General features: G+C 36.6%; 1 protein-coding gene across 1 annotated transcript in view; it reads right to left on the bottom strand.

Annotated features, from left to right (window-relative positions):
- Positions 1-5,280: 5,280 nt before the first annotated feature.
- The window catches only part of LOC103600916 (disintegrin and metalloproteinase domain-containing protein 18-like), a gene marked incomplete at its 5' end in the record, with an annotated part of 62,948 nt that continues 60,726 nt past the window's right edge, over positions 5,281-7,502 (bottom strand). The window contains one exon of the mRNA XM_008585259.1: positions 5,281-5,445. The remainder of the gene's footprint in view (positions 5,446-7,502) is intronic.

Here is a 7,502-nt window from a genome sequence, read left to right as displayed (position 1 = left end):
TTTAGTTCTTCTAAAATACAAGAAAAAGAATATCAGGTTATTATGAAAAATTGCTTGCCAAAAAATCAAGAATATATGCATGAGTCATTTAAATTACTCTCAAAAGCTATTTGAAAATAAAAATATAAAAATGAAGTTTGATGGGGCCAGCCCGGTGGCGCACTGCTACAGTGCGCCATTTGGGAGCACGGTGGCGCTCCCGTGGAGGGTTCGGATCCCACATACAGACCGGTTCCCGCTCACTGGCTGAGCGAGGTGTGGGAGCAACACCGAGGGTTGCGATCCCGTTGCCGGTCCTGGCCCGGTACGGGCGCGACACTGAGGGTTGCGATCCGTTGCTGGACACGAAAAAAGACAAAAAGGAAAAAAAAAAAAGAGATGAAGTTTGATAAGGTGGCCTGTGAATACTTTTATCCTAGTAGTTGTCTTCAGTGAGAAAATACTATAATTGAATAAAATTTACTTTGAGCAATTTAGGTTTCATGTCATTAAAATTAGATCATGAATGTGGGGAGTAAAAGAAAATCAAGTAAAATTTCAGAATCTACTGATTAGCCTTTCCAATCTCTATATAAATTATGACCTATAAACAAATGGAGTTTTGTCCAGGTAGCTAACTACCAAAAAAACATGTTTTCTGAAAAACATCAAACACTTATAGTATAAGGGAATGTCCTATTAGTTGGTCCATTTGCTACACATGAAGTGGTTTGCTATAAAAAATTAGTCTCTGATTAATTAAAGATTTGTAAACTCTGGGCAACCAGTAAAATTATTTTTTAAGGATTAAAATAATAAACCAATGGTGAGGATAAAATGGAAGAATAGATTGTATAGTTTTAAAGTTTACATTTAGTTTGCAAAGCAACTGAAAGTCTCAAAAGTGGCTGCTGGAAATTGAAAATACTACAGCCACTTTGAAAAACTGTTTTCAATTTCTTATCCCACTCCTAGGTATCTAGCTAAGTGAAATGAAAACCTATGTTCATACACAATCTGATTAAGAATATTATTTATGACAGCTGTACTTTCATCACTAAATCTGAAAACAACCCAAATGTCACCGACTAGGCAATGGGTCAACAGCCTCTGCTCTATCCCTACAACACCTGCAATCCTGATCAGCAAGAAAAAGCAAGGAACTGCTAATGAACATGACAACATGCGTGAATCTCAAATGCATTATGCCACAATGCCTAATCCAAATGTTTACACATATTGTATGATTTAATTTATGTGAATTTTTGCAAAAGCAAAATTATGGATGCAGAAAACAGATCATTGATTAACAGCAGCTCTGATGGCGATATGAACTGACTACAAAGAGATATGGGGATTTTCTGAGTGGTTGTGATAGAATCGCCTTTCCCTTGATTACGATACTAGATATAAGATTGAGCATGTTTGTCATAACACTCCAAAATAGTCACTAAAATGATTGTGTTGAATTAACTTATACCTTAATAAAAAATTGGGCAAAAAGAATACATGGAATATTTATATATGTGTGACTTACCAGATTTGAAATCATAAAACATTTTGCATTCTGGAACTTGCTTTCTTATCCAAATATATGTCTTGGAGATAAACTTATTTTAGTGCATGGATATTTAGCCCACATTTACTAACTCTTGTACAATATACAATCATTTATGTAACCATTCCAACATCAATAAATACTGTTTTTTTCTAGTGTGTGCATGTGATTTGCATTTAACTTATCAATGTGTGAGACTTCTCTGCATATTCTGTACATTATGCATTTGTCTACTATTCACATTATAATTTTTTTTCAAAATTAGCCATTTACAATTTATTTAACTTTTTTATGGTTTCTTTGAGAAGTAATAATTTTTTGGTATAGTAAAGTACATGTTTGTTTTCTATCTGATAATGTAGAATATAGTAAACTTTTTGGTTTCAGCACTATCGAATAATCAGTACCAATGCAAGACACCTTTTTAATTTCAGTTTACATGTCTTATAATCACAGTACTTTTTAAATTGACATTCCTAAAATTTTATAGGAAGAAAGAACTATGATTCAAGTTTGACAACTTAAAAGTTCTTGTTTCTTAATCTCAATGTTAATGTAGTACTCTGTTGTGTTCAACTTTTAAAAAAGTGTTTAGGGCAACAACACTACAGGGGTTAGGAGACAGAGTCTAATCTTTAATTTATGACTCCAATTCCACGACAGTAAGCTGCCTTCTGTTGAAAATATTTTCACAAAAACGTTATTTTCTTCTATTTTTTTTTTCTGATTTACTACTGTTTGTACATTGCCATTGAATGGTCACTTTAAACTTCAAATTGCTTGTCGCTTGTCAAGAAGCTTATATCAACTACAAAGGACATGAAGTGGTTTTACCAAGAAGGGCATGAAGAGTTCAATACTTGTCTACATTTCTGGAATTCTTTATATGGAATCCTAAAGCCACTTTTTCCTGTAATATGGTATTTTTTATTTATCTTTTTTAAAGCTAAATTTAGGTATAATTGAGACACATGTAAAAATTGCACATAATTAATATATACATCTTGATGAGTTTAGACATTTTCATTCACCTGTGATACCATCACCACAATGAAGGTACTGGGTGGATTCATCACCTCCACAACTTTGTGTTTTATGTTGTTGTTGTTCTTGTTGTTTTGGGGGTAAGAACACGGCACAGCACCATACTGCCGACTCTATGTGACATCTCGTGCAGTGATCTCTAGAACTTCCTTATCTTGTGTAACTGAAACTTTAAACCCATTGAACAATTCCCCATTTCCTCTTCTCACCAGACCCTGGAAATCACTATTTTATTTTCTGCTTCTATAAATTTGAGTATTTAGAGACTTCATGTCAGTGGAATTATGCAGTATTTGCCCTTCCGTGACTAGCTTATTCCCTTAGCATAATGTCCTCCAGGTTCATCCACGTGCAAATGGTGAGATTTCCCTCATTTTTCCCATAGCGTGTTGACATCACATTTTCTTTGTCCTTTCATCTTTCGCTGGTAACTTGTATTGTTTCCATATCTCGGCTATTGTGAATAATGCTGCAAGAACATGGGGCATAGATAATCTTTCAAACCCTGATTTGAGTTATTTTGGATAAATACATAGAGGTGGGATTTCTGACTCATATATTAGTTTTATTTTTAATTCTTTGAGAAATCTTCACACTGTTTTGCATAGTGGCTGCGCCGTTCCACATCCCCACTAACACTGTTGAAGTGTTCCAATTTCTCCACAAACTTGACAACACATGTCATCCTTTGTTTTCTCTTTTGTTGTTGTTTGTTTGTTTTTGATAATAGCCATCCTAACAGGCACGGTGATGTTTCATTGCATTTTCGATCCTGCATTTCCCTGATGATTAGTGATGTCACGCACTCTTTCATATACCTTATGGTAACTTACATGTCTTTAAAAAACATATTCAAGTCTTTGCACATTTTTAAATTTGGTTATGTGTTTGTTTGTTGGGTATTGAATTGTAGGAGATTCTTTTTTTTGCATAGTACTTTATTTTAATGGTTATGAATATTCATGAGATACAAAGCTGATTGTTACCACTCATGCCCAAGATGTGATGGCCAGATCCATACTGGCAGCATGCCCATTACTACAAACTGCTGTTATACCCTGTGTCCCCCACCCAATTGTCTCTGACCTCCCTCCCCATCCCCCTTTCTCCCTTTGTATTCCCAGGTATGTTCTCTCCCTTCCTTCTTTCTCTCTTAGCTCCCACATATGAGTGAGCACATGCAGTATTTATCCCTCAGTGCTTTGCTTATTTCACTCGACGTAAGTTTCTCCAAGCTCATCCATGTTGTTGCAAATGGGAGAATTTCATTCTTTTTTATGGCAGAGTAGTATTCCACAGTGCACATATACCACAGTTTCCTTATCCAATCGTCCATCAATGGACATTTAGGTTGGTTCCATATCTTGGCTATTGTAAACAGAGCTGTGATGAACATGGGAGTGCAGGTGTCCCTTCGACATGATGATTTCCATTCCTCTGGTTATATACCCAGAAGAGGGATTGCTGGATCATATGGAAGATCTGTCTGTAGTTGTTTGAGAAACCTCCATACTATTTTCAATAGTGGTTGTACTAAATTACAGTCCTACCAACAGTGCAGTAGTGTTCCTTCTCTCCACACCCTCGCCAGCATTGGTTATTCTCTTTTTGATTATAGCCAGTCTAATGAGGGTGAGGTGGTATCTCAGTGTGGTTTTAATTTGCATTTCCCTGATGACTCGTGATGTTGATTCTTATATATTTTGGATATCAACTCCTTACCAGATAAGTGATTTGCAAACATATCTTCCCATTTCACAGGTTACGTTTTCACTCTGTTGTTTCCTTTGCTGTGCAGTAGCTTTTTAGTTTGATGCAGCCCCACTTATTTTTGGCTTTGCCTCTGCTTTTGGTATCAAATCCAGGAAATCACTGCCATGACCAACGTCCAGAAGGTTTTCCCCTGTGTTTTCTTCTGGGAGTTTTACAGTTTCAGGTCTTATATTTCTTAGAGTAGACTTCCCTCTAACACACTTGTTTTCCTCCTTTAATCCCTTTTACCAAGTGTTTTTGTCTGTTTGTTTGTTCTCTTATGTTTTTGTATATGGCCCAAAATAAGTTAGTGGCAAGAAAGATCAGGGAAGCTGTGATATAGTATCTCAATTTTTATTTTTTAAACAGCTTTATTGTGATATAACTTACATACCACACAATTCACATGTTTAAAGTGTTCAGTTGAATGATTTTTACTATCTCCCAGGTATGTGTGAACATTGCCTCAGTCAATTTTCGATTAGTTTCATGACCTCACAAAGAAGCCCCTGTGTGTTTCAGCTCTCACTCCACCCACCAGCTTGCCCTCTCTCACCCACACTTCTGGCCATAAAACCCACTAAACTAACTTTTGCCTGTAGAGATGACCCTGTTTTGGCCATATTGTACAAATGAATAATATAACATATGGTCTTTGTGACTGGCTCTTTGTTCATGCAGCTTAACATTTGAAGGCTCACCTGTGTTGTAACAGCATTGGTGCTCCATTCTTTTTTATATCTGAGTGATATTTCATTTTATGGATGCACCACTTTTGTGTATGCATTTGTCAGAATGTGGACATCTGGAAAAGGAAACTCTGGGACAATGGAATGTTCTTATCTTGGGATGTAACAACCTCTCTAATTAAAAAGAGGCCAAGATGCTTATTTCCTGCTCAAGGATCACAGCAGGTAGAAGAATTAATTGACTCAAGCTTGCATACTTTCAGTCATAGGGTTTATTTTGGTTTGTGAAATTCAGAGTTTTAAGCCATAACAAAAGGAGAGAAAAAGAGGTTTCTTTTGTTCTTGAATCAAGCAGGATAAAGATGAATTTCTTGGTAATATTCTTTCTCCATTCTATGGCTTTTTAATAATATTTCTAAGTTACTGTTGTAAAAAAAAATAAAGAAAAATGCTAAATTTTTATTGTTAATAAAACTGTATAATTTTGCTATATAATTATAGGTATAACAATTAATTATTATAGTTATACTGTTGCCATCTGTGTCTGTGATCTGGGACATTTGTAACACCACGTCTCTTTTTCATGAATAATTTGTAAAAGCCACAATGATTGCAGTAGCCTCTCCACTTCCGCTCCTGCTGACACGAAGACTGATCCCAGGCTTTTAAAGTGTAACTCGTGTGCTTGTGATCTGAACTCTCCCATGACGCGTCCCTTTCACTCAGAACAAGAGAGAGACTGCCTCCAAGACCTCCAGGACCCTACATGAGTGTTACTTCTCTGACCTAATCACGAGGCAGCCCTCCTGCTAACTCTGCTCCCTGTCATTCATCAAACATCCCCGACTTATTTTTGCACTGGGTCATTCACGTGTTTACAAAGCTATCGCCCAGGTATATGCATGAATAATTCTGCCAGCTCTAATGCCTGTGTAGAAGAGAGTTGATTTACAACTGGAATGAAAAAGCTCTACTTTGTCCCTGGGAAATCCTGAATCTGGTTTTGACTTTTTGCCAGGATAAGGACAGTGATGGCCCTTATGAGATAAACCCTTATGATGGGCTGTTTAAAATTTAAAAAAAGAAAGCTTAGGCCTCGTGTCTCTCTGATCCCACATGCTTGCCTGCAGTCTCTCTCGCTGCACTCTACCTTTGGCATTTAAATAAAAGCCTTATGTGAGTTGGCCCTGTGAAGTCAGGTGACTCTGTGCAAATAGCTAACCCGGGTAAATATTTGCACCTCCTTCAATTCTTCGTTTACATATCCCACACTCAGTAGGGTCTACTGAAACAGCCATATTTAAGATTGCCATCCCGTTTCTCCCTCAGCATCAGCTCTCCTACTCATCCTTACTGCTCTAGTGTTTTCCATATCATTAATCATCCTACAATGCACTGTATAATTAACTTATAAAATGTTTATTATTAATGAACTGAAAGCCTAACCCACTATGTCAAATTCTTGAGGAAAGACTTTATGTAACCATAAAGTACTCTTGGCAGGAGAAAGCTGTGAAAAAAAAGAGAAAAAGAAAAAGAACATAAAGCAAGATACCAGGTTTATGTCTTATGAGTTGCAAGAATGCAGGGAAATGGCAAGCTCAATATTCCTTTAGGAGAAAATCAGTGAAGTTAGGTGGTGGCGGGGAGTTCAGGTGAAGGCACCCAGCATGACGTAAGATCATGACTGAAGGACACAAGAACATGACAGTGTACCAAGCACCAAAATCTATATCCAAGACATGGGATTTTAGTAAAGTTATCAAAGAGGAGGTAGATATTGGTTGGCACAGAAATAAAACTATTTTATATTGAGTTTAGGGGTTATAAATGTTTTCTCTGGTGACAGATAAGGAAACAGAGCCCGATTGACTTAACTGTCAATTAGAGTCAGAAGTGGAGGAATGGCAGGTAAGTAACAGAGTAAACTTTTGATGTCAGTCTTGGTTGAATTTTTGAAGTTTTCCATTTACTCCCAGTAATAGGCCTAACATGCCCAACATCATTATTTCTTTGCACATGTGAATTAGATCTTTGAACAATATATACGGATGCCTATTTTACCTCCTCTTATGATAATTGTCTTCCTGCCTTGGAAGGAGGGTGCATCAGCATTTTGTCTGGCATCTAGTAGGTCCTTAATGTACATTTTATTTCTCATCCGCAGTTGTATATCAGGGTATAGTAACATGATTGTGGCATTCTTTTTTTTAATTTTATCATTATTGTTGTTGTTACATTCTGGAGTCTGATTGCCTAAAATTCAACTGCATCTCCAAAATTTAATACAATTCTATACACACGTGGAATTATTTAATTTCTTAATGTCCCTTATCTCATTTCTAAAATAAGTATAACAAAAGCCATGGAGTCTCAGTGAGAAAGAAAGGTAAATGTGGGAAGACGATCTGTGTAAATCCTCCAATTAGAACCTCAAATGAGGGAGCACTAAGCAAGTATGATCGCCCATATATACTTTA

The sequence above is a fragment of the Galeopterus variegatus genome, unplaced genomic scaffold (genome assembly GCF_000696425.1).
Source record: "Galeopterus variegatus unplaced genomic scaffold, G_variegatus-3.0.2 Scaffold3508, whole genome shotgun sequence".
NCBI classification, from domain to species: Eukaryota; Metazoa; Chordata; class Mammalia; order Dermoptera; family Cynocephalidae; genus Galeopterus; species Galeopterus variegatus.
This window is presented reverse-complemented; position numbering and strand designations above follow the sequence as displayed.